General features: G+C 41.1%; 1 protein-coding gene across 1 annotated transcript in view; it reads right to left on the reverse strand.

Moving 5' to 3' along the window:
* Positions 1 to 26,957, reverse strand: part of LOC116278522 (trafficking protein particle complex subunit 9-like) — a 115,960-nt gene that overhangs the window by 80,700 nt on the left and 8,303 nt on the right. Inside the window, exons 2-5 of the mRNA XM_072972266.1 lie at positions 12,935 to 13,120; positions 10,346 to 10,465; positions 3,535 to 3,654; positions 1,570 to 1,720 (exon numbers count right to left, since the gene is read on the reverse strand). The gene's annotated coding sequence lies outside the window, so the exon portion shown is untranslated. The remainder of the gene's footprint in view (positions 1 to 1,569; positions 1,721 to 3,534; positions 3,655 to 10,345; positions 10,466 to 12,934; positions 13,121 to 26,957) is intronic.

The following is a 26,957-nucleotide window of genomic DNA, read 5'->3' on the forward strand; positions in this document are numbered from 1 at the left end:
ATCTGAGGTAAGACAGCTGACCGAAGACACCGGACCAGGCCTGTATAACAATTACTTTGATAATTTCTCCTACCTTTGATTATGAACTACTCCAATTGTTAAGTTCATGGTAAATTACCTATGTCAAGTCCTTCTGTGTTACCTTGGTGGGTATTTGTTGTAAAGCTCCTATATATCCCAGCTCCTTCTCTACCTATTGGGAGCAGTCTCTCAGAGTGATCTGAGAGGCTGTCACCGCGGCTCGAGTCCTCCCGCCAAATAAAACATAACTCTTAACTTTTAGGCTGAACGTTTAATTCAATCAAGTCCCAGAATAGACACAAGTCATAAATTCCATAATGGAACACACTGGATCAGGAACCAAAAGCGTGTTCTAGTCCCGAAAACCATGGGTTCCTCTTTCTTCCTGTCATTACACAATCCCACCAGAACTCATTACTTTGCTGTCTGCTCAGACCAAACTTAGACAAGAGTCAACTCAACAGAGTGCCTTGCTGTGAAGAACCCCCTGCAGAAGCAAGGAGGTCAGCCTGCCCTCCTGCACGCTCTGCTGACCCCAACTCTCCTCCGTGGAGACCACTCCAACTTAGCTGTTCCCGAGAGCTCCAAAGTCCCACACATTAAATAAAAGCATTTTATTTTATACCATATGTTATGTATATACCCATCTCTGAAAACAGCTTTGCCAGAAACCCAAATCTTCAACATGAATCTGCAAAGGCACATCCGGTCCCCAAGGGAAAACAAGTTTTAATATGATACTAGGCCTGCAAAGTCCTCTCCACTACCGTCACAAAACTGCCTGAAGGTCTGCAAATACAGGCGGCTACATGTCTGTTTTAAAGCAACCCCTTCCTGCCCTCAGGCGCTACAATGTCCCTCTACGCCCTCCCATCTCAGGGTAAGAGCAGCCGCTGCAGAACCTTGCAGGGCAGCATTGACAGGACTGGACAAAGAGGATCAGAGCTAAACTAAGCCTTCTGATGACACGAGTTTGTCACTCTGTCACTTTATAGATCAAGATATATTTAGAGAGAGGTGGAGTGATATTGCTCAAAGCCACACAGCTAATAGGTGGCAAAGTCTATAATTCTGCTCCTCCCTCCGGCGTGACGCCCCAGCTGGGATGGCCACAGGGTTCTCTCGTGCCTGCCTGAACAGTCCTTTCCTGTCACTCATAACCCACCACACTGCGTGACCCTAGCCTGACTTTTCAGCATCTTTTCCTTCCAGTCTCTCAGGAACAAGGCTGTTCGGGCACCTGTATGACTTCCGACTCCCCAAACCCTCCATGCTCAGGCTGGTCTTGCCTGTGCTTCCGGCCCCCTGCTCACAGGCTCTTCCTCCCCTGCAGGAGGACGTTTCCTCTCACCGCAGGGACACCCCCGCAGGGGAGCCCTCTTCTCTCCCTCAGCACGGCAGGTGTCCCAGGACACATCTCTAGCTGCCCCATTAGGACTGCGTTTGCCCAGGTCTGCTAATCAGTCCAGCAGCCTCAGAGCCAGGGATTATGCCCGGGTCACTCTGCAAACCTACTGCCCACCTCACAGCCCCCAGACAGCAGCTCACCTGCAAGTCACAGCAAGTGCCCCACCCAATCCAGAAGTCTCTTCATTTGCCAGCACCGCTGATGACTGGTTTCCAACCTTTGGTCAGTTTCGCACAAAACAGCAGCTTCCACTGTGAAGCAGGGGGTTTTCGCTCCTGCTCCCCATCCTTACTGGAAACATCAAGGGAAACCAAAAGGCCTCTTCTCAACCCTTTTCTGATGACAGCCCCCACCCAGAATACTCACATGCTCAAAAGAATTGGGTCCACGTGATTTTGTTTCCCTTACGCTAAGTGGCTCGAAACACTGCGGAATTCTTTCTCTTTTAAGGGTTTTTGTACTCAGTATATTGGCTTTAATCTGTTTTTCTCTAGCTCTTTAGTATCTCTAGCAGTTGCCACTTCTTAATGCCTTCAGCAGCCTCCCTCCCAACATCTAGTCTTGGAAATCAGCTGTGATGAGGGGCCAGGGGGCAGTCACAGAAGATGCAACTAAGGCACAGAGAAGATATAAAATTTGCCCAAGAAGATCAGCCTCAACCCCCAACATTGTGTTCCCCGTCCCTCTTTTAAACTCTTATGCTAAACAAGCTTTTGTAGAATATGCTTATAAACAGATGAGGTATCAAAATATATACAAGGACACACATCAACTCTAAGACGTTTATTAACTCCACTATTTTGTTTCTATTTGTTCTATTTCTATTAAAAAAATTAAGAACCTCTGCACTCAATATAACAAAATGTTACTGGGTTTTAAATCCAGAATATAGAGGTGTTAAGTGTGTCATTACTCATACTTATTTGTATGTTCACAAAACAAAATGATTTGAAAGTTTCTCTCCCTTCTCCCTACTCACTGCTGGCTCTCACCAGAGCTCCAGACCACACATTAAACAGCCTTTCACTTTACCCACAGCTGAACCCATCAGTTTTCCCCCAGAACTCCCTCTGCAAGTTTCCCTCCTAAGAGCACAGCAGGATCATCATTTAACTGATTAATGCACCCAGAAACCTGGGCCGTACTTCATCCTATCTTCACAGACAGCATTCATCCTTTCTTTTTACAATCTAAACATGCCTTCAATCTGTTCACTTTTACCCACTGACTGTCCCACAGCTCAAGTGGAAGCCACCAACACTGCCCACCTGGACTCACGAGTCTCCCAAGTGGCCCCACAGCCACTCTCCCCTACTTGAAACAAATGGGATTGTGTCAGTCCCGTGCTTTTAGGTCTCTTCTCAATCCCACTGTTCTTAGAAGAAACTCCCAGTTCTTCACCTGATGAAGGTCTTTGTCATGAAACTGTCAGCTCAGGGAGGGCAGGACCCGCCCCCTCACCTCGGCCCCGCCTTCTGGCAGAGTTTCAGCTTGGGAGGACCTGCTGAGCAACACCAGCCTGTATTCTAAACCTGGTCTTGTGTTCTTAGCAAACTGCTTCAGTTATCCATACAAATCCAAGGTATATTAGAAAGATTTTAGATGTTGATCTAGACTATTGATTTGGGGATTTTGCACTAGCAACCTGCAAGTACATGTTCTAATCATACTGTCTTCTAAAAACCACACCCAGATTTATGTAGTACTTGTGGAATATCTTCGGAGTAAAAGGGACTGTACTTTTACAGACTTTATGATTTATAACATGAACAACCCGCACAGGGTCACAAATGGAACTGCCTCACAAATGACAGAAGACAGGTGAGAGTCATATAGCAACAGGTCACAAAGATGGTATGAGCATAGTTGATTCTCCAAACCCCCAAAAATTCCTCAAAGAACTAAAAACTCTTAATTTTGGAAGTAAAATATTATCATGTAAAGAAAAGATAAATAATCATCTTCATCAGGGTTTCAAGATCTGACTCCAGAAGTTTTAGCAGGCCATACTGAATCTTAGCACAGATAAATCAGATGGAATAGTGGTGAGTAAGTTTCAGAAAAACTGCGGTAATTCCTCCACTTGTAAGTGGACATACACTCACCTGCCGAAAGTGCATGTAAACCGCATTCTGGAGAAATTCGGAAGCTTCCAGGATCTGCTTCTGGATGGCAAGGACACGGACAGCTTCGAAGCTTGCTTCTGAGTCACCGGCATTCTTACACTGCAGGGGGAAACGGAGGCTCTCAGTCATGAGCAGAGATGTTCCTGTCGTGTCTCACAGGCCGTGCCTGAGGGACTCGGTGCCCTGCAGCAGCCCGGCACCAGGCGAGGACCCGCAGTGGCCCACCCAAGCAGGAGGGGCACTGTGCTTGAGAAAGCCCTTCTCCGATGGGGGCAAGAGGAGTTGGTGGGGTTGAGTGAACCTATAAATTCTCACAGAATTACACCTGCATACACATTCAAGTGATACAATTAACAGTAGAAGGCTATTTAACAAAATTTCAATTGTCAGTGGAAATTTTACCATTCCTTTCCGCTTGTCCCCTGCACTCTGAGACATGCTTAGGCTCTCTCACACCTGCAGGTCTGATGCAATAGTTGTGAATTCATTTTAATTTGCTGCAAGTGTCCTCGGTCCCCCGTGTCGCTGTGAATGTCCTTCCTAACACACTCAGATGTCTTCCTGGATCTCTTCCTGAGTTCCTTGCTCCTGTTCCTCAGCTCCAAAGATAAAGGACAAGTGAAGACACATGACCAGAAAAGGCACTGTGGACTTGAACAAAGTCCTATGTGACCCCATAGGTGAGTACTGCCCACCCCTTAATTTCGATTCTCAAGGTTCTGTCCAGGGTGACGTCCAGACAGCAGAGAGTCCTGGGTAATTAAAGGCTGTGTGTCTTGCGCACGGGGACAGGTGCAGGAGCTGGTCCTGTAACCAGGCCCACCCCACCCCTGCTTCTCTTTCTCCGGAGGCCCCTCTGCCAAGCCCCCAGGCTCCCTGATATTCTGTCCTTCTCTTCTACTCTACTCCAAGCCCTTTTCCTCTTCCTTTATTCCATAATTATCCCCAGCTGGAGAGATTTTTCAATCACAGTATCTGAAAAATTTTCCTGCAGCTGAAAAAGAGGTCTCCAGAGGTCAATGCCCATATGCTGGTTCCTGAAGAGAGCCCCTGGTTAGGGGGACCCTCACCAACACTCACGGGGCATCAGGCATGTTGCAGGGTCGACCAACCCCAACAAGACTTTGCTGTGACCCCAGGGCCCGCACAGCATCCCTGATCACAAAAATGTATTTGGACAACGTATCCGTTATTAAGAAGCAAAAATAAAAAAAAAAATTCCCCATGTTCCTTAATAAAATTATTTATGAGGTGGAAAAAGAAATTGTAATAGAAAAGAACATATTTGACTCCATATTAGATGTGTTCCATTGGCTTTAAATCTGTGCCCTGTTTTCTAGGCTCAGACTTGCAAGCTCTGGACCTTTTGTAAAAGAAAGTTGCCTTTAGCCTGAAATATCCAGGAGAGCCTATTCTCCCGGCTTTGATCTTTAAGGATGTTAGCTTTTCTGCACTTATATAGAGATGGAAAGTTGTAAAACAGAGAATAAACTTCGTTTATTTTTTGGGGGTTTTACGGGGGCACCATGATTTGACCCACATGAACAGCTGCAAGAACAAAGGATTCCAAGGACAAACAATTCGTACAGCAAGAAGTTTGCAACAACCAACCACATCCCCGCCCCTTTTTAGTATAAAAAGAGACTGAATTCTGACTTGGGGAAGAGGGTTCTCCAGGATATCAGTATGCCATCTTCTGAGTCTGACAGCTTTTCAAATAAAGTCACTTTTCTTTGCTCCAACACCTCATCTCCTGATTTGTTGGCCTCTCATGCAGCAAGCAGAATGAGTTTGGACTTGGTAACAAAATGATTGCATTGGTGGTAGTATGTCTCCACTGTTTTCTCATTTCCAATATGTCACAACCTATCAATTTTATATGCTGTTTAACAATATAACCAAATCTTAGGGAATTGATTCTATGGAAATAAAGTTATTTCTACTCCTTCAAACCTTTTTTTTTTTCTTTTCTGTTTTCTTTTGTTTTGCTTATTGAAAAGAATATAAAAGTGAAATCATTATATTTCATGTATTTTTGTTACAGCTACATATTTTAAATACCACAGAAAGATTTAAATTGCATTAAAAATTGTTCATATATAATTATAAAGATATATACACAATGTGGATTTGGAAAGGAATGGATATTTACTAAAAATCCACTGCACATCCAGTCTTTTACAAGCATATCCTAGAATATAAGCTCTAGAATCCAGGGGTCCCCCACCCTCTTTCTCCCCGTCGAGTGCCTTAGTAATCAACAACAAAGGCACCATCATAGAACCACGTGATCAGTATTTAAGGTATAAATGAGGGAATTAGCTCATTCAATTGTAAAACAAAAACCTTAAAATAAATACTGAAGTTATTTACAAAGAAAATTGTACACAAAAACGTAGTTTCTTCCCCAAGGTGTACTAAGCTAATAACTGGTAAAGGCCAGTTTTGAGCTCATCTGGCTGATTCTAAAAACTAAGGTGGAAATCACATTTGATTGTGGAGGGTCCAGCAGCACAGCCTATCACCCTATGTTTATTCAGATCTAGCCTTAGAAAGCCTGAGACAGCACCCCATTCCTATGGAAATCGACGGCTAATGATAACACAAAGGATTTTATATCCAGGAGTTTCTTAGGTCTCATTTATATAAAGTGTCAGCAGGTCAGCAGAAAAAACTCTGAGAAATATGAGTGGGTCCAGAGCTTTTTGCTGATTAGAAACTCTATTTATCAGGATAGAGTCACCTTCCCATGAGAAGCCACATGGACCTTAACTAAAGGCAGGTGAGCAATGAAAACTAGCAAGACCCTGGAAATCAAGCAAGAAGGATCCCTGCCAACCCCCACCAAGTTGCCTCTTCACCCGCGTGGACATCATGGCAGAAGTTCCAGGTTCTTGTCCAAGTTACACTATTATGGATTCTCACCCATAAACAGTTACGACTCTATGCTGTCTTAAGTCCTTCCCAACTCAAATATGATGACACCAATATCTCAGCAGAATATCTATGTCTCCACTTCCTCTCTTCTATTAGGAGAATAATTCTATGGCCACAAAGCAGAAATCTAACTAAAATCACCATGCACGAAGCCAGGTGAAATTCTGCGTAAGACACTTTGCTCTCACGGTCAGTGAATGAAAACTCAGAATAAGTGGTTCTTCTCCCTCAGTAAGTGGGAGGTAGCCTGATTGTGTGTGTGTGTGTGTGCGTGCATGTGTGTGTAAATAAAATACAATGAATTCTGGGATGTGTACAGATTTTTTTATGTTACTGTCCTTTCATGAGGATGACACAACCTTTAAAGTAATTTGAATCTAGTGTTCTGAGACAGTCTCAGGCTCTTTTGGTGGAGAAGGGGAAAGCAAAGGAGGAAAGAAGTAAATGAAGCAAAGGAGTAAGAATACTGCTAGTGAAAGGGAAGACATTAATTTTGTTTCTACTTGCAACACACACAAATTAGGGACTGGCTTTCCCCCGATGTCTTGTCAAGCACTGAGTTGCAGAAGAAGAGGTGACAGCCCATTTCTCGCTGAACTTGTGACAGTACATGGCATCTTATAGACACAAATCATTTACCCTGATCAAACATTCTAGCAGCAGGCCGTAATTCTCCTATTTTGAGAGATAAGAAAACAGGAGTTCAAAGCGGGTATATAACTTGACAGAAGTCAGAGGACCAGTAAACAAGAGAGGATGAATTCAAACTCAGATCTGAATGCAGAGTCTGCTCTTCTCACTCCCATGACTGGAAAATCCTTAACAGACAGGCTCCCCATCTCCCCTGCAGTGTTCCTGGCACCAAGATTTCCCATGGCGGTAGTCTCCAGTTCTCACAGACACAGCGCTCTGTGCAGCCAATGACCTCCATCGGACCTTGTTCATCTACCTGCCACGCCCACCAGGCTTCACAATAATAGCAGAAAAGCTGGCTTTCAAGTGCATACAAAGCCATCCCTTTTCTTACCTGGGCTTTTCTGAGGCCTCTCCAGCCTAAAGGCAGCAATGAAACTGTTCAGAGTTTGTACATGAGCCACACTACCTCTCTCAATCTGTCTCCTCACCTATACTACTTAGCTATGGCCATCTTGATAATCTTGGGAACAAATTTTTAAAAACAGAAAAGAAAGGATTCTGGAACAAGTATTTAATACTTACAATCTTAAATAACAAGTTACAAAGTAAGTATTTACAAGCCGAATCCGCCTTACTAGGTGTCAGTTTAAACAGGTAAAAAATATAATAGCAAAAAATTCTCACTTACAAAATTAACTAAAACATAAACAATAATCTGGAATAAACTCAAAAATAATGCCCATGTTCTACATGGAGAAACTACAGAATTGTACTGAGGGGTAAAGTAAGAGATGTGAATGTAGAGACGTCAACATATTGCATGGAGGAAAGCAATTTTGTAAAGATGAATATTCTGCTAAAGATAATTCAAAACTTACTAAAAAATCCTATGAAAACCCTTATCTGTATTTTGTTTTTTAACTTGAACAAGGTATTTTAGAATTCTTCAATTATGATAAAGTCATAATTCTAGCCAAGAAAACTTGGGATGGAAAAAAAGAATCAAAAAAAAAATCACACTTTCAGATATTAAATAAATGTTTACAATATGTAAGATATAGCACTAGAGTAAGAAAGTAAGTAGGACAGAAATAAACCATGAGCTCAAAAACAGACTCTAGTGTACATAAGTATTTTGTACATGTGGGATTTCAGATCAAAGAGAAAAAATGAATTCAATAATTGTCCTGGGACAATCAGAGAATCACCTGGAAAGAACAAATTCTATTTCTGTCATAATGACAAGAAAAATTACAGATAGTGATGTAAATATTAAAAAGTACTAACAACAACAAATACAGCTCTTTGCTCATATTAATTCATCTTCTCCTCACTCTAACGAGTACTATTATCATCTCCATCTTAGAGATTACAAAACCTACAGAAGAGATTTGTACCATTATAAGAAAGTATTTCTAAGAATAATACGAAAACTAAAACCCAAAAAGAAGACACTTACTATCTTAATTATATTTTAGGCCACAACAAAAGTAAATCTACTGAACAAAATGAAAGGCAAGAAGTGACAAGAAAAGGCTGCATGATACATGTTGATGAAGACAAGGGGTTAATGTTCATTACAAACAAAGAGCTGTTACAAAACAACAAGAAGCTCCCTCACTTAAATGTGTGCAAAGGACAAAAGGGATCATTCACTTTTAAAAAGTCAGATGGCTCATAAGTGAAAAATGCTGAATACTTCACTGGTCATCAAATGCAAACTAAAACAATGAAAAAGTACTTTTGCTCATCATATTGGCAAATATTTTTAAAAGATATTCTAGCTAAGGTCCATCTGTGAGAGAACAAACTGTGAGTGATGTGTTTGGAGGACGACATTTCAATGGATATGTAAACTCTGAAAAACGTCTGTACACACAGACTTAACTCAACTTCTAGGAATCATTTCATTTAGAAAAAAATCAGTTCAAAAAGATGTACTCATCAGAGCATTTACACAGCACTGCTTACAATGGTGGAAAGGAAAGCTGAAGTGAAATCATATCCAGCGATAGAGAATTGGTTACATAAGTTATTCTACAGCTTTTCATTCCCCACTGGAGAAGCAATTTCTAGAGTCACTTGAAAGGAGCCTGTGATGAATGTAAATGTCACATCCAGGGACTAAATTTCCAGAAGCCTCAACTAAAGGAATACTCATACAAGATCACAGGAATGTTTGTACAAGAAGGATGCCAGTCAAACATCTTTTCTGACAGTGGAAAATGGAGAAAATTTAAGTGTCCACCATCAAGCAAATGATGCAGTAAATCACAGGAAGATGTGGGCTCTTAGGGGCCTGGCGATTCGGCGTGGTCCAGGGCCTTGTCCACATCACTCTCCCACCAAAGCTGTCCTTGCACAAGAGACCAAACCTGCACATCAGGAGACCCCTCCATTCTATCTGAAAGGACCGGGTGAGTCTGGAGTGGGAGGACGTCTATGATATACCCCTGAGTGAATAAAGCGAGCTGCAGAAAACATATAGTTTGGTCTTATTTTTCAATAAAACATATATACACACACATATACATAGATTTCTCATATACGTGTACGTATGTAGGTATATATGTATTTATGGGTATATATATATGTCATAGGCATAAAGGTCATGAAATACATACACCACATTGTCAACAGCTTTTAAACTCAGGAAATAATGGGAAGGGATGTAGAGGCCTATCAGTACCACCACAGTTCTCTTTTCAGTATTTCAGTAAAGTATACTTGGAATTTAAAAGTTTATTTAAGTCCGAAGTAAAATGGACGATGCCTCCACAAGACAGAATGCTATAGTGGTCATTAAAAATCATGCCAGGGGAGTTAGAATATTGCAGAAAAACATAAAAAGCTGAATGGAAAATGGAGGTCTCCACACAGTAAACAGGCACAGAGTGATCGCTGGCTTTTATGACAGAGTTGATACACACTGACGAAAAGAACAGAAAATAGATGTTAAAGTGTTAATTACAATTTCTGAGTAGTGGGACCAGGATAGCCACTTTTGCCCCTTTTTTCAGACTTATTATATTAAACACACATTGTTTTTCATCTGAAAAAAGCATTTTAAGATGTGTAGTACCACACTTTGGAGAAAATACACGATCACATACAGAAACAAGTAACTAGGAGACACCGCAGCACCATCACGCAATGTAGACTGGGAGATCCTGATTAACACCGTGCAGTTACATAAGGACCCACAAAGTGAGAGCACCTGCTGTAACAGGACGTGGCCCCCTTCTATTTGTCAGTTGTGTCTTCAGGGCTGAGGCAGTTCTGAGCACGGCCAGTGTCAGTGCTGGTGTCTGGATGGATGCCATTGGAGGTGAGGCACCTGCAAGCCAAGAGGAAGAACAGAAATCATTCTCTGCATTTTCTGTCTAGTTTTTGTTACTTTAAAACAGAGGCATAAATAAGATAAACTGTGAATCTTCCCTACTGAAATTTCGGTAATGAAACCATTCTTAAAATCTTCACAGCTTACATTCTGTCTATAACTGTCTTTTCAACATAGCATCATATTTATTAAATGTTAATTAACTCAGTTAATTAACTCCCTGTCGAAACCTTCTATTAAAGAATATGAAATGCACTACATAAAAGCACCATGCCTGTAGTGACTACCTTAGGTGTCTTCAAGAAAGTGCAGTCAGCACCCACCATCCCGTGGCCCTGAGCTCCTGTTGCTGCTAAGAGAGCACACTGCCGCCTCAGATGGAGAGAAACTGTGAAAGCATTCTCTGAAATTTACAGCTCTGACAAAACATAACTGACAAATCCCAGGCTCCTAGGAGGCTGTCCTTTTCTGTTTCTGTCCAAACACTGTCAATGAGCAGAACCACCCCATTCCCGATCCATGGGACTCACATGGGAAGGAGTTTGGGAGAAATTTCCAGGTATAAAATGTAACCAAGTGTATGTAGAACTCTGACAAAATAAAAGATGAAATACTCTGATTTTGGAAGAGACTCAAAATATTCTCCTAAGCCTTAGTAGCTGGAAAGGCTGGGCTTCTCCTAAGCCACTTATTTATTTCACAGCCAGTGAGCATCTCCCACAAACCCTGTTTCCCTGTGTCTGCTAGGAGCCCCAGGCACACTCCTGCTGTCCATCTTATAAGTAACAGGGCAGAGGTGTGTGTCTCACGCCTGTAACCCTCAAACAGGCTCGCATCCTAGCCTCACTGTCTGAACTTGGCCCCATTTTCTCACCTGTTTATTTGGTATCTGTTCTTCTGTAAGCTGCCTGAAGTGCTTCTTGGAACAAGTCAGAGGAATGAGTGTGTAGAGAAATGGACAGATGGACAGGTGAGAGAAGGGAATACACAGAGACTCCAAGAAAAGGGGAACAAAGAAAATTTCCTATGCAAAACCCTCTTCTATTCAGGGAAGAAAACCACCATGGAGAAGTGTGAAAAGGCAGGTAGCTTAGGGCTGTTTCCTGGATTCCATGAAAAGTCACACCAAGAGATGAGAGGGTAGAACTATAAATAATAAAAGAAAAAAAGCACTCATGCTTGAAAAATACATCTACAATATGTACTTTCTAAAGAATAGATTCAAATCAGAAGAGCCCAATAACACAATCATTGGGTATTTATAGAGGTGAGAATCCCATCTCCAAACTACAAGGCATCCCTTTGGAGCACTGAGAGTCTACACGGGGCGGTCATAAAGCTGTCTCCGCAAATCCATTCTATCCTGCACTTACGAGGAACGAGTAGCTGTGCTCGGGCTGCCCACTCGAGTCATTTACACCGCACAGCACCTCTACGGGGGAGGGACGCCTAGCGAGCCCCGTCTCTGCAGGACAGAAAACAAGTCCGGGAGAGGCTAAGCCGACCTACCAGTTCTCCATTTCACAGGACTGGTCACTCCAGAGCATGACTCAAACTCGAACCCATGTTTGTAACTACGGTACTACTGTGCTTTTTGCGCTTTTTGTGTGTATATTTGTTTTCATCATGAAAGTATATTTAATAAATGTTCGGTTGTCTTGTCTATCTCATTAGCTCACAGTGATTATACTTTTGAATTGTACTCTTTTCCCCTGTTGAAAGGAACGGAAAGAGCAGGGGTCAGAATGAGGTGGGGCTCCATTCTTTATCTGGTACCTCATCTCATCCAAGTCCCCAACGAGGGAGAAGGAGCAAAATTTCTCTTCATCTTTTAAAGAGAGGGCTCCACTGATGGTGACTTACTCAACTCCAAAACCAAGGCTGGGTCAGGGCACATGCGGCAACCAGAGCAGTATCACCTGTAGGAAGGCGGAAAGAGCTCATGGGAGGGCTCAGGGGGGTCAGCCTGATTTTATTTCAATTGATAAAAGAATAACACACTCTAAAAATACTAGCATGCAATGGATTTGCTCTTTCTTGTCATCTAGCAAGTTTCCACAGCCCCCATGTAACATTACCGTGAACCAGTGAAAGGAAGGGTCTACAGACAGGGAAAATCAATGCCACAGGCAGGCTGAAAACCAGGCTGGAGGAAATGAAGAGAAAGGGCATAGTTAAGAAGAGGGGAAAGGCTGGGAAAAAGACATCATCACAAGGACTCTCAAACATCATTCAACAATCATATTTTCATTCATTCAAGAGAGAGTTACAAAGGTCCTATTTTGTGCAAGATTTTACAGAGGGCAAAGCAAGAGTGCAGCATCCATGGTGGCAGCAAGTGTCGGGGCTCAAATACACTTCAGATCCCGGTACCTGGCACACTATCCTCAGTATAAAGGCAAAGAAAAAACTAATGCTCAGTAAACTCAAAGCATTGTTGAAAAAAATTAAAGAAGACCTAAATACCTGGACAGACACACCATGCACATTCCCAGATCAGAATACAGCGCTCTTGGAATGGCACTGCTCCCCAGAGCGATCCTTATATTCAACGTGGTCTCGATCACAACCACAGCAGGCTCCTCTGCAGAAACTGACTTGTTGCTGCTACAGTTCATATGGGAATTCGAGGGTCTCAGTAACACAAACGTACTTGAAAAAGAAGAACAACGTGAGAGGACTTGTAATTCTCAAATTCAAACCTTACAACTGTATCTCCAGGTGAGATTAGAGGCCATTTTTAACTTTTATTGTGTTTATCCTTATTTTCCAAATTCTCTACAATGAATATAATTGTTACTATAAGAAATATAAAAAGTACGGTCTCTTTTAAAACATGGACACCGATTCATTCATTGGGAAATAAATATTTTAACTATAAAGAGGTAAATAAATATCTAGTGAAAAAGGACTACTTAAAATAAAGAGTGCATTTACATTTATCATATATTGAAAACTGAAAAGTACAAACACATCGTTTATAGGGAGACCAATGCAAAATATTAGTTATTTTCAAAAATTCTAATTGAACAATGAAAACTCAAGAAAGGGAAAATCGTGATTGACAGCCAACTGTAAACAAATGTAGAGCAAAGGCCTAGAAATCACAGTTCCTTTAAATCTGCTACAAACTCAATAGGAGAGGAAATTCCTCACTGAGGGGACAGTGGAATTCCATGCATAAGACAGGATACACATTACAAACTGCAGTAGAATCGGGGGTGATTTCTTTAGAAGAATTCTAAAGTTACAACATTGCTGGAAAACTATAAAAATACTGACAGACAGATTAAAACACACAGTCATATATATTATACAGAAACATATGAAGTCTGCTCCCATGTTGCATAGAAATACAAACAAATTTTTCATTTATGGGCACTGATTACTTTATCCCAGGTAGAATATTTCAACTAAAACAAATAATCAATAATACACTCCTCTTGTCAAATAAAGTTCATAAGTAACTCTGCTGTGTAAACATAATGTGTCTAAGATAAATCTTAAATTAGTGAAAAAGAGCTTTGTATGGTTTCTTGAACTCTACTCAAAATTCCAAGCTTAATTTTAAAATAGATCTGAGCAGTATTTCTATATGATCTTTTCCCTCGTGAAATGAACAACACAGTCTGTTGTCAAAATTCTGTCCTTACAATGATCACGAGCACCGTATCCTAACAAAACTGCTGGACAGCACGGCACTATCCAGACACTGTGACCAAACAAATGAAACACAAGAAAGACAGTGACTGTATTCTGGAGGGCTTATAATCTGTGCCAACACCGGGGGTTTATTTGATTGGTTTGAAAAATAAAATCACTCAAGTATTTTCTTCTTTGAGCATTCTGTAAATCATGACTCTGTTTTAGTGTCATGAGCAGGAAAGACTTAAGCATGAATTGATTAGGTCAACTAGCAACAATCATCACTCAAGAGTGAGTAGTAAAGAAGTAAACTGATAGCAATGCTTCTGCCTACATGAGACCTATAATAAACCTACAGTAATCTCTGCAAGGAAAATGAGGAGATGAGGTCCCCAATGAGAAAACAAACTAACAAGAAATCAAAAAAGGAAAGAGTTTTTCGTTAAAGATTCCAGGAAGGAGTGGAGCATGTTGGTGAAGAGCACAGATGTTGGGGGTAACATGAGGGTCTGAACTCCACAGCACTGGGTAGCTGTGACACTGATATGTCAGTGAAATTTTCTGCACCTCAGTCTCCTATCCAAAGACTGGGGACAACAACAGCACCCATCTCCTAGTATGGTCCTAAGAATTAAGTTATTTTATATATAAAAGTTTAAATAAAATACCTCAGATTTTAAATATTACCCCAAAAACACAAGGAACAAAGAAAACAGTGATAAAGTGGAATTCATCAAAATGTAAAACTTCGCTTCAAAGGACGCCATCCAGAAAGTGGAAAAAAAAACAGACAGGAGAAAATTTTTTCAAATCATTTATCTGATTAGGAATTTATATCTTCAAATAAAAAAAAAAAACTCCTACAACTCAACAAAAGGGAACTCAATTAAAAAGTGAATAAAGGATCTGAAAATGTATTTTTCAAAGAAAATATACAAATGGCCAATAAGCACAATCAAACGATGTGCAATATCATTAGCTGTAAAGGAAATCAAGTCAAAACCACTAGGAGAAACCGCTTCACACTCACTACAATAGGTTATAGTAAAAAAGAGAGTAACAAGCATTAATGAGGACACAGAGGAAGCAGAGCTCGCAGCCCTTGCTGGTGAGGACGTAACACAGTATGGCCACTTTGGAAAACAGCCTGGTAGGTTCTCAGAGAGTTAAACATTTGGTATGAATGACCCAGCAATTCTGCTCTCTCGGCACACATGGAAGAGAACTGAAAACAAGTGTCCACATAAAAACTCCTACAGGAATGATCACGGCGCCATTACTCATCACAGCCAAAAAGCACAAACAAACCAAATGCCTATCACCTGATGAATGGGTAAACAGTGGGGCCCAGCCATACAGTAGAATATAATTCAACAATAGCAAAGCATAGGGTACTGACCCAGGCCACAACGTGGACAAATATTGAAAACGTTACTCAGTGTGAAAGAAGTCAGTCACAATAGACGGTTCCATTTACATGAAATGACTCGTTTTACATGAAATGTCCAGCACAGGCAAATCCAGAGAGAGAACAGTGGGTGCCTGGGGCTGGGGAAGGATGGGGAAGGTGGGAATGACTGCTTGTTCATACGGGGCTTCCTGTTGGGGGATGAAAATTTTCTAAGATTGAATGGAATGCACAATTCTGGGCACAGAGTAAAAACCGCTGTACATTTTAATGAGTGAATTGTATTAAAACTGTTAAGGACAAAAGCACCTAGGTCCAGTACCTTCCCATAGTAAATGCAAATTGCTAACTTTTATTACAGGAAGAAGAAAATGCCGTCAGCATGAAAGCAGGAGATCAGCAAATGTGGGTAAACTGAAATTGGACAAGAGCATTTCACTTGAAACAGTTGCTGAGTGTACACGAAATATTCAGAAATAGGAAAATCAGCTTGACATCAGGAAGAAGCATTCTGCTTCAAATGCAGATCAAGGATTTAGCAAGCCCAGCTGCTAGAAATGACCAGAGAAGAAACCTGGTTATTAAAACAAGCACCAGAGCCAACAAGGAAATGGTGGTGAGGAAAGCGGGTGGCCGAAAATCTGGAACAGTTAGCTACAAATAATTTCTCCACTGAAAATTCAAATATAAAATGAAAGTGATGCAATGCTGTGCTGGCCTCATGTGAATGGGCTTCCTAGGTGCTCGACAGTTCTGTAACCCCGAATGAGAGACTCAGGAGAATCAGCATGGCTCCTGGCAGTCCCCAAGTGACTGCCCACCAGCACGCTTACCAACATCACATCTGCCAGGGTTGTATTGCAGAGAAGAGAACAACTTCTAAAAGTCACAGGAAATGTTGACAAGGGAAGAAAAGGCTGCGGTCAGTCCTGGGACAAAGGCCCTGTGAGCAGGGGCCAGAAGGCTGCAGGTGAACTGGAGTGGCCCTGGGGCAGGAAGGGACCACGGAGGAGCAGATCTCAATTCTTTACTCTCTCTCCCTCGGGTAGGAGATAGAAAGCCTACATCCTTCTCACCTGGAACTGTGGGATCTGGCTGGCAGAAGTCTTACCTACAGGGAATGATTACTCAAGACTCTGTGGAAAAACTCAAAAAAAGCGAGAGGGAGTAGGGAGCCAACTCCACGAGCCTCTCAAATTCTCCCATATTTATTGTGTATAATCAAAGGAAAAAGTCATTAACAGTTGTTGGATAGTAAGCAGGAATATGGGAAAAGAAGGGATGAGAAAGAGATTGTAGAATCCACCATGAGTACAATGGTTTAGTGTATCTTTGGGGAAGTCATGGGGTGAGGGGTATAATATACATTATTTAGACATGTGAATTACAAAGCAGATCACTAGACCAGCTAGGTCCTTGTTTTGGGGATAATAGACTAACTGCACTCAAGCCCAGTGTTTATAGCTGAGGGCCTGGGTCATTGCTTTGCAATGAGCAGAGTGCTATTTAAAACCTCAACTACGTATGCAAAGAATTGTCTCTGCTTTTTAAGGCAAGGAGACAGGACTGAGGATGCCAAGCACTTGCTTGCAAAGCAGTCACTAAGCATATATTTTTCTTCTTAAAGTTGACAGGCGGCCTGGGTCTGTTAAAATTTGTTAACCCAATCATGGGCTCCCACATGGAACCATTATGGAAGACACCCTAGGGTGACAAATCCTGGCTCTGGGCCTTTTCCTGCCAGCTTCAGCCACTCCAGCAGGGTCTAGGTACATCTCTGAATAACGATCCTACAGAACCACCCACACTCTTAACTCCTGGTGCTTGAATCTTAAGTTTAGCTCTACACAACTTAACGTAGAAAAGTTTCAGAAATATAAGATATTATATTCATTTTATATCTCACCATAGGACTGATTTTTCTGATTGCTCTAAGCTGCTTCTTCTTGGTAAAGCACCTAATTCTGCAGGTGAATTCAGTACTTTCTTTGGGCATAACTAGCCAGTTTGGTCTCGCTAACTTCTATTGGTCAAATACCAATAAACTTAATTGAGTTCATTGTTCATCAATTTCAGCTGGGGTTAGAGAGCTTGTCACTTTGTTCTTCAGCCCACCCTCAAGTCTTTATCATCAGCAACTCAGGCCTCCGGAAAACAAACAAAAAAAGCATTTGTTTCCCTTCTACACTTTCAACAAACCCAACAGGATACATCAGCCTGAAGAAAGAATTCAACACAAATGTTAAAACAAAAATCTATAAACCTGAAGCAACTCCATGTAGGAATCATGATACACAATGACATGAGAGTAAGTGTGTCAGACACAAACAAAGCATGGGTGAGCCTGACCACCTGAATTCTATTCTTCAAAGGAAGGAAAGTTTTCCTATTTTTTTATTATCACTCTGTCATTGTTTCTGATTAAGCCAAAAATTAGTTTATGAAATAATTAAGCACTGCAATAACAGATTTTTGTTGTATCAATTACAGAAGACATTCAGGGGTTTAGGAAAACCCACCTATGTAAAAAATGCAAAATTTCTTCCCCTGTGAAGAACATGTATACAAAATGCAACAGAGAATTCAAACTCTTGTGGAGAGGAGCAAAAGCCACAGGAAGATAGCAAAGTCAATATCATGAGTCAATTCAAAATTTACTGGACAATCATGTTCAATGCATTCAATGAAATTTATAGGCACACTGAAAACCATTCACTTAATGATCTGCAGGATACAGGAAGAATTTCTCTCTTTAACAGACAACAGTAATCAGTAGGGTGCCCCACCAAACAAGGACCAAAGAGCAATCAGGTTTTTAACAGTTCTGAAAAATCAGCATGTTCTAAAGATCAAAATCCAGAAATTTTAAACATTCATTCACACCACAATGAAACAAGCACTTAAGAAAAACAAAAAACCCAATGAAACTAAGCACATAGATCATGTACATAGACCAATGAGAACTTCATGTACCGCTGGAAGAAAGAACAGGCTATAGCCTTTTACTTGAAAAATAAAATTACATTTAAAGATAAATGCTAAAACACATTTCATCATTCATGATGCCTTGAAAAATCTGAGGCACTTGTAACTGATTAGAAAAGCATTTCTGAGTAATAGTATGTTACAATTCAGTGACAGTTTGCTTTAGAAGAAAAGAGAAAAGAAAAGCTACTGTTTCTCATATCCTGCACAAAGTGTGAAGTGCTTCCCTCTTTCTCCTCCCATTTTCTAAGCTCATGCTGCCCAACCCTTCTGAAACAAGTATGAGAACGACTTATTCACACCAATATGCCAAATGACAAAAGAATATCAATTTATTTGTGTAAATATTTGCCTACAGCTTAAACTAGAAGAGAAATATATCAGAAGTCTATATGGAACTTCTTTCTACCTTCCTGAAATCACACACACAATCGTTCACACAGACACAGACATATTCCCCCTGGATTCATGGGCACTTCACAAGCTTAGGACTTACAACTTCTAGAAGATAAATTTGTAGTTTGTTTAAAATACAAAACTGTCAGCTTTTGAAAGCCTTGATCATCTGCTAAACCACCCAAATATCAAAGAGACAGAATTAGCCTTCTCTGTAGAATGTAATTTCCCATGATGGCAAAACAGACCCTAAGAAGTACTGGATCCAAGTCTCGTGTTTATCACTAGCTATGATTATTTTAAAGCCCATTAACAGATTCAGAAAAGTATATCCCAACAACATTTATTCTTATTGAAATAGTATACGTGTTCAATTGCCTATACAGAGACTAGGTCCCATGATGGTGTTTAAGAGCTATTTTGTGCATTTCAATATTTATTTTTAAGTGCAGACAAGGAGGGAGGGTGTTACTCAGTTGTAGACCACCTGCTTAGCATGCACAATGCCCTGGCTTCAGTCCACAGTACCTCCAAAAAAATAAAAAATAAGGGCATATTTAAAAATAAGAATAAAGTTATAAAAAAATACAGACTGAAAACCACTGCAATCTAGGAGCCACAATTACAATAAAAAAAGAACAAGTGTTTCTATGAAATATTGACTATATGCCAATCACAGAGACAACCACAAATCACACCTGATAATCATCACGTGTGTTTCTCAGCAACCCTACTAAGTAGACACGGATGAGAAACCCGGGTCTGCGGATGAGGAGACGGAGCTTGGAGGAGCCGGTGACGCCGACCGTCCTGCTCCCCTTGACTCCACTTCAACCCAGGGCAATGCTGACAGAGTTGCACTGAGGGGACACCCAGATGCATGGAACCTTGGGGAACTGGGGAGTCCCAGAAAACACTAAAAATTGTTCAGTGAAAAACCATCTCAAATATAATACACTGTGCTACATCCTTTAAACAGGGAACATGACTGAGACCTTTTTGATGCCTCCGTGTCCTTCCTGCCATCATCACTTACTTGCCTTCTCAGCGTGACCAGGAATGAACTGGACCCCTTTTGAAGTGCACTCAGATGGCAGAGCTTTTAAAGCTGTTTTACGAAGTTTGTGAGACTCTGTCTATGCCTCACACAGGCGGTCATCCATCACTTCTCCCCGGTGTGGATGTACCACCTGAAATCACTCCTTTCTGATTTTTAAAATCTCTTCATCTAATCCAGAATTTTCAACAGCAAAAAAGCAGCTCAACCACAGACAGTGGACAGCTTCTCACCAAAATATAAGAACTTCCAATCGGACTACCTGGAAGCCCTTTACTTCTATTAAACCCACTTCCAGGTACTTCATCATTTTCTGATTGCTGGACTTTTCGTCTGACTGGCCTACTCAGAGAGCTCCCAGCCTCACATCCGGGTGTGGGAGAGGACCCTTTTGTGGGAGAAATCAGTGCGGAAGGCGTACATCCTCCAGTCAGGTCTGCACGGCTAGAAGTGCCACAACGTGCTAAGAAATTATACCGTCATTACCCCTGGGCTCCCATGGGCTGGTTTCACATTAACCAAACTCATGAGACACTGATGCAAGAAAACCAGAAATTTAACATATTAATGTAACAGAAGACATGAAACTATGAACCAGACTCAAATATCAGAGTTCAACCATGAGTACATGTTCTCCTCAACGGCCCAATCACGGGGAAGGCAGTCACATGGCAAACGTGGACAGAAGCAGAGCAGGAAGGGTTTCTAGATTAACTCAACGGACTAAATTTCTGTTATACCAACAGATCTACTGCCTGGAAAACAGTTAACGCTAATCACGGTGCACTCTTCATGGACAGAGGCCGAGACACGACTGTGAGCACCTGTGTAACTCTCCTTTCTCTGTCCTCTCTGGGTTAACTGATGCAAAGATGTACAGAAATCCAGGGATGCAGATACATCTAAACACCCAAAGCCCATTCTGGGAGCCTCAAAACCAGACAGCCAGGGTTTAAATACCAGATCTGCCACTTACTACTTCTGTGACCTTGACCAACTTACTTACCCTCTATGTGTCTCAATTTCCACACTGTAAAACTGGGATAACAATCAAACTTTCCTTACTCACCTGTTGAGAAGATTGAAGGATTCATTTCTGTAAAATGCTCAGAAAAGAATGTAGCACATTTTTGGTGCTCAACAAATGTCAACTTAATATTACAGTGGTTTACAAGTCTCCTTTCTAATTATCTTCTGTGTTCCCTGCCTAGACTAAGTCCCAAAGGAAATCCTTATTTCTCCTTTAATAAACTCTTGGGTAGCAGCCTTCTGTTTCATCCCACCACCTGTTTAACCTGAAGGAGGGGATGCCTCCTCCCCACTCCTCTGGGCCATGGAGAGTGCTTCTCCCTTCACACCCCGGACCCCTGGCCCACAGCAAGCACTCCTCACACTAAGAGAGTAAGGTGTGATTCCAGGTAGACAAGCAGGGCTTGTGAAACTCTTCCTTTCCCTCCAGTGTTGGCCACTCTTGGGAAGCACATGGGATGCTCAGCTCCATGGCAGAACAGCCCTGAGTATGATGGGGCAGATCCTCTCAAGGGAAGGCTCACTGTGGCCCAGAGATTCCTGGGACAGGGTAAGTCTCTACATCTGGGACACAGTATCATGACACTCATTTACCCACAGCCCTGAAGTTCATGGAGAACGAGGCTTCATCAGTAACAAAGAAGACAATTATCGCCTGCCTAGTATTTTGTGTCATCTGTCAGTTGGCTGCTGGAGACAACATGTATATTACTATTGGATCCCATTAGGCCCCAACATATATGAAGTAACAAAAAATTCTGTGTCTTAACGTTGGTTCAGGGCGACTGTGTAACAGTTCTGACTGCTGATGCTAAATTATGGGTATAGGAATTATGGAACCTCCTCAAATATCTTTCATCATAAAAGCAGCTTTTCTTATTTTCCTGTTTCTTAGTAATTGCCAAAGACTATAAAATGATGGCTTCATACAAAACAGCAGCTAAAGTTTATGAGCCCTCTTGACATACCCACTGTGGTAAACACTTTACATAACTTCAAATTCTCACAATTCTACAAAGCAGATACGACCGTCCCCATCTCACAGATGAGGGAAAACCTGAGAATGAACTGACTCAGGCTCACGTGGCTCAGTGGCAGCACGTGCAGGGAAATCCAAGTCAAAAAACTACACGCCTTCATATATGTACCAAATCATCTCCCACCAATTAACACATAGCTGTGGGTCAATACTCAGGGAACTCAACACACTTTTTATCTTTAATTTGCTCCACAGGCCACTTCTAGCTCTTTAATAAAATCCTGGCTCACTGGTTTCTAACACTGGAAGAAATGTCTGATTTTACCACTGTTTGCACAGCAAGTCTGAAATGTTCACAGATAGATGACAGAATTAAACTAACATATAAGCAGAAGAATTTTTCCAGGTAGACAGACATAATGGACATTGTGCTATCCTGAAGCATTAAGCAAAGAAATCAAAATAAAATAACGTTGTTTAAAACTTCTTTTACAAACAGGAAAATTAAGACTGTAAGAAGGTGCAACAGAGCCACCTATGGTTAAAAAGATCTTCCAGGTTGCCGGGAAAGATGCAACACAAAAATTGCCTGTAGGATGAGAAAGGATAATCAGATAACTAAAAGCTTATGTAGCACATACTGCAATTTGCTTCGGGGGGAAGGGAGGGGTATTCAGCATTTAATCTGATATTGCTAATACTCCTGAATATAAACAAAAGACATAGGCTCATGGAAACTCATCTTAAAAGTGGAAAGAATCCAGTTCAGCCACTTCATTTTACAGGAGGGGAGACAGACCTGGGATCTGTCCTCCTGGCAATCAGCAGCAAAGCTCTCCTAGGCCTCATGTCTTGCACTGTAGAAAAACCCAACAGATCTGTACTACGCCTATATTCATAAAAATCACGTCTGTATTTTTCCAACAGTAGGTAATCTAAGTATCTTGCAAAATACTTCTCAAAGAGCCAGGAAAAATACAATTTTGTTGAAATACAAAAACATTTATTTACATGTTAAAACAGCATGAGCTTTATTCTCTCTATTAAAAAAGTGACATGTCAAATCAAAATTTTGATATTTTAAAAATCTGTTAAGAGTGCAGAAAAAAAATCAAAATTTTCTTTAATCACAAAAGAGAGAAGCTTATTCCCTGAAAATGATCAATGTGGATTTTTCTAAACTTAATGGTTCTGCTAAGAATCCCACAAATTTAAACGTCTGAGTGGATGGTTACACAGTAATATGAATTCTGGGTTGTAACAATACACATTCTGTGTAAAAATCTTCAAGTTCATCTACTTAAGGCAATTTAACTAGTCCCTGTCTCACTAGAATGACACAGATTTCATTAAAACTTCATACCACACTAAAAAAAAAAAAAACTGAATCCTTTTTACTTTAAGCCATATTCATAAATATCATATATATACATATTGAATATGCATCAGAAATAAGCCACCTTCTTTAGTATTCAGAGTTGATTCTTCTAAAAAATCAGTCATTGTGACAGCACATTTTTATTAAGCACCACTATGGTGCTTTGTATACAAGGCATGTAACTCTCACAGTCAGACAAGGTAAACGATATTACTCAAATTTCACAAATGACAAAATGTACTTAAGCCACGAAAACAACTAACATATTCATCATCAGGAAAGAAAAGAGTAAGGATTGTACTTACAATACTCACTGACAATCTTTTCTTCCATACTAATACTACATAAAACTAGTTCAGTTTTTGTAAATTTTTCAGTCAATAAGCACCACTAGAAAAAAACAACTAACATCATTAGCAACGGTTGGACTTTCTAAGCCCACTTCTATATTGCACAATAATTATTTTAAATGTTTTGTTTCTAGTGCTTACAAAGCACAAAAATTAAAAAAAAATACTTTTTATGTCATTACCTGAGAATAAAACATTTGTGAAAATGTATAATTTTAATTTATGCCACTCTATCTCACATTCTCACTTGTGTCTCTCCTTTGAAGACCTCATCAGGCTGAGATCGCTAAAATCGGTGATTTATGGACCCACAGGAGTTCGGGAAACCACTCAACGTGAGGCTGATTAGAGGAGCAATTGAGAATGCAGCCTGTGCATCCTGGATTCCAGCAACGAGCTAGCCACCGCCAGCTGCGTGTGACTTGGGACAAGCTGGCCCATCTCTCAATCCCTCAGCTGCAAGAAAGGAGACACAGTTACCTACCCTCAAACACCTGCTATGAAGTAAAACCTGAGGAAAGCATTTTAGTCTTAGGTAGGTGTCCACTCACAGCGAGTTTGGTCATTAAGATGACGAGGATGGCTGTAAATAAATTAAGCTAGACCAAAGAGTAGAAAAATCCATAAAGGAGAAACATTTTAAGTCAATGAGCATTTCCTTTTGGATGGATTGCAGAATATTCTATGGATTTTTTTAATAAACAAAATTTTGTCCATTAATTATAGATTTACAGGTTCATGGACAAGTCTCCAGAAAAAGTATTAGAGTACTGTAACCACTGAATACTAAGAAAGTAAAGTTTAAAAAAAATCAGGGGCGATATTATACCTCATTTGGGAGAGTATGAGCTTAGCATGCATGAGGCCCTCAGCTCAGTTCCCAATAACTCCATTTAAAAACTTTTTTTTAAGAAATGAAGAATTAAATCAAAAAGATGGAGGGAAACAGAATTTTTTTAGAGACTCAACTCAGACTTAAGATGGGAAAAAAAAATCCACTTCTCAGAGGAAATCTTGAGAACTATGTAAACTGGATCTGAGATGTCTAGTCTTTTAACATTAATCAAGAATTCACATTACCAAGTCTTAAAACTACCTGATAACCTACAGTGGTGATACTGATCATAACAGCTGCCAACGCGGATCAAGCTCCTGGTAGGACTGCTCTGTTCTGACATCTCTGCCCCTGAGGCTTCACCAGGCTGAGAGCACTAAATTCGGTCATTCATGAGCATCTCGTGTAAGTCCCCTATTTGTGCTTCTCACTCTCCCCTCACCAGCTCCTCTGAGGGAAGCACTGTTATCATCTTCCCCACCCGCAGATAAGGCCACTGAGGCACTGAGACTAAACCTGTTCCAGGTCACATTGTTATTAAAGGATGTCTGTATTTATTCTGTTTTGCTTTTGACAAAGGAATCTGAGATATCAATTCAAGAGAGACTGTTAAATAATCAAGTCTGTCTGGTCTTCACCACAAAGAGCAGATACTATAAATTCCTGATGTAGGATGAGGCTGCCGCCACAAACTGACTCGGCTTGAAATTAATATCCAAGATGAAGCAGCGGATACAAGTAAATATTCACGACTGACAACTCCGCTCACGTGTCTGGGCCCTTCACTGCCTTAACGGGGGTGAAATCCCCACCCGTGTCAGGGAGGGAAGCACGGCTCTTCCAGGTCTCACCCAGGCTTCACAGGCTGTCCCCCCACCCGACTGTCCTCAACGATTAAAAAGCTCTCAAGATTTTTACACCATGCAAAACTAGAAGACATTTCTGCAGATGGAGCACTTTCTCAGGCTTAAACCTTTTTTGCCTACACTCAGCAAGGGGGAAAAAAGAAACATGACTCTGCAAATTTTCTGACACTCACCACTCACAGGAGTAGAACGGCCACAGCAGAAGATGAACCTTCACATTGCAGGATGAGAACAAAATAAAGCCGCCCCAACAACAGGCACTCCCAGAGACAGCACTCAGCAGTCTTCTGCACACTCACGGTTGTGCAGCCCTCACCACCATCTATTTCCAGAACACTTCATCACCCCAGAAGAAACCACCTGTCACTAACAGTCACTCCCTAACACCCCTACACCCAGCCCCTTCCAACCATCACCTGCTCTCTGCCTCTGCATGTGCCTATTCTGGGCATTTCAGATCACTGAAATCAACAGTATGTGGCCGATTGTGTCTGGTTCCTTTCACTTAATATGCTGTTATGAAGGTTCGTCCATGTTGAAGTGTTATCAGCATCTCTGTCTTTTTTTTTTTTTTTGAAAACGTTAAAGTTTATTAGAAGGTGGTAACTACTATCAAAAAGAGTAGAGTGGAGTATAAGGGATTGGGTTTCAAAGGGAAAAGGGCGGGTTGAGCAGTCAGGGTGGACTTCCCAGAGCAGGAGGCCTTTTTCATCTTCCCTTTTATTATATTTTTCTAATTTACTCTTACGTCTGAATAATGTTCAGCTACACGGAGATACTACATTCCGTTCATGCATTCAGCAGCTATGTATGGACGAGGTCCAGAAGAATGAGTGTAAGAGGTGACTAGCAGGGATGGCATTTAAACAAAGGGCAAGATGTGCTTTAAAAAAAAAAGCCAACCAACAGAGGCACAAGGAAATTCACTGCATTTCGGAGCAAAGTGCTTCCTTGCTTCGGCAGGACTACCGTGTATGGCTGTGGCGGATATTGGAAGGAATGACGGTGAGGGACTCACCTGAGAAGACTCCCCACTGCAAGCAACTCAGAAAATTTTCCCCCCTCATCCTGTATTTTTAGAGGCATATTTCTATGTTTTTCTTATTTCAAGTAATAGCACTTTAACTACACATCTGATCACCTGCATCAGACCACCTTAGCTCCAAGCCACAGAAAATCATTCACTAACTGGAACAGCTCCAGGACATAACGGTGATGGATCAGGGAGTCCTGCAGCATCCAGCCTGCAGGTACAAACCCCACATGTGCCCTGTTGATGTCCAGAAAGTAAAATGTATGGAAATATCTCACTGCTGTTGCATGACATCTGCCCCCAAATTGCCCCAAAATCATGCTGACAAAGCATTACTCAACCCGCTCACTACAAAAAAAAAAAAAAAAAAAAAAAAACTAAGAAGGCATATTTAGGTTCTTCCATTGAAAACCAGCAACCATCACTGCCAGTATCTGAGGTGGAATGGACCTGAATTCAAACACCACTGCGCAGTTACTTTTCAAACGTGAAAGTTGTATACGTATTCCACGTAGATTATATTACAGT

This window comes from Vicugna pacos, chromosome 11 (assembly GCF_048564905.1).
Source record: "Vicugna pacos chromosome 11, VicPac4, whole genome shotgun sequence".
Taxonomy (NCBI): domain Eukaryota; kingdom Metazoa; phylum Chordata; class Mammalia; order Artiodactyla; family Camelidae; genus Vicugna; species Vicugna pacos.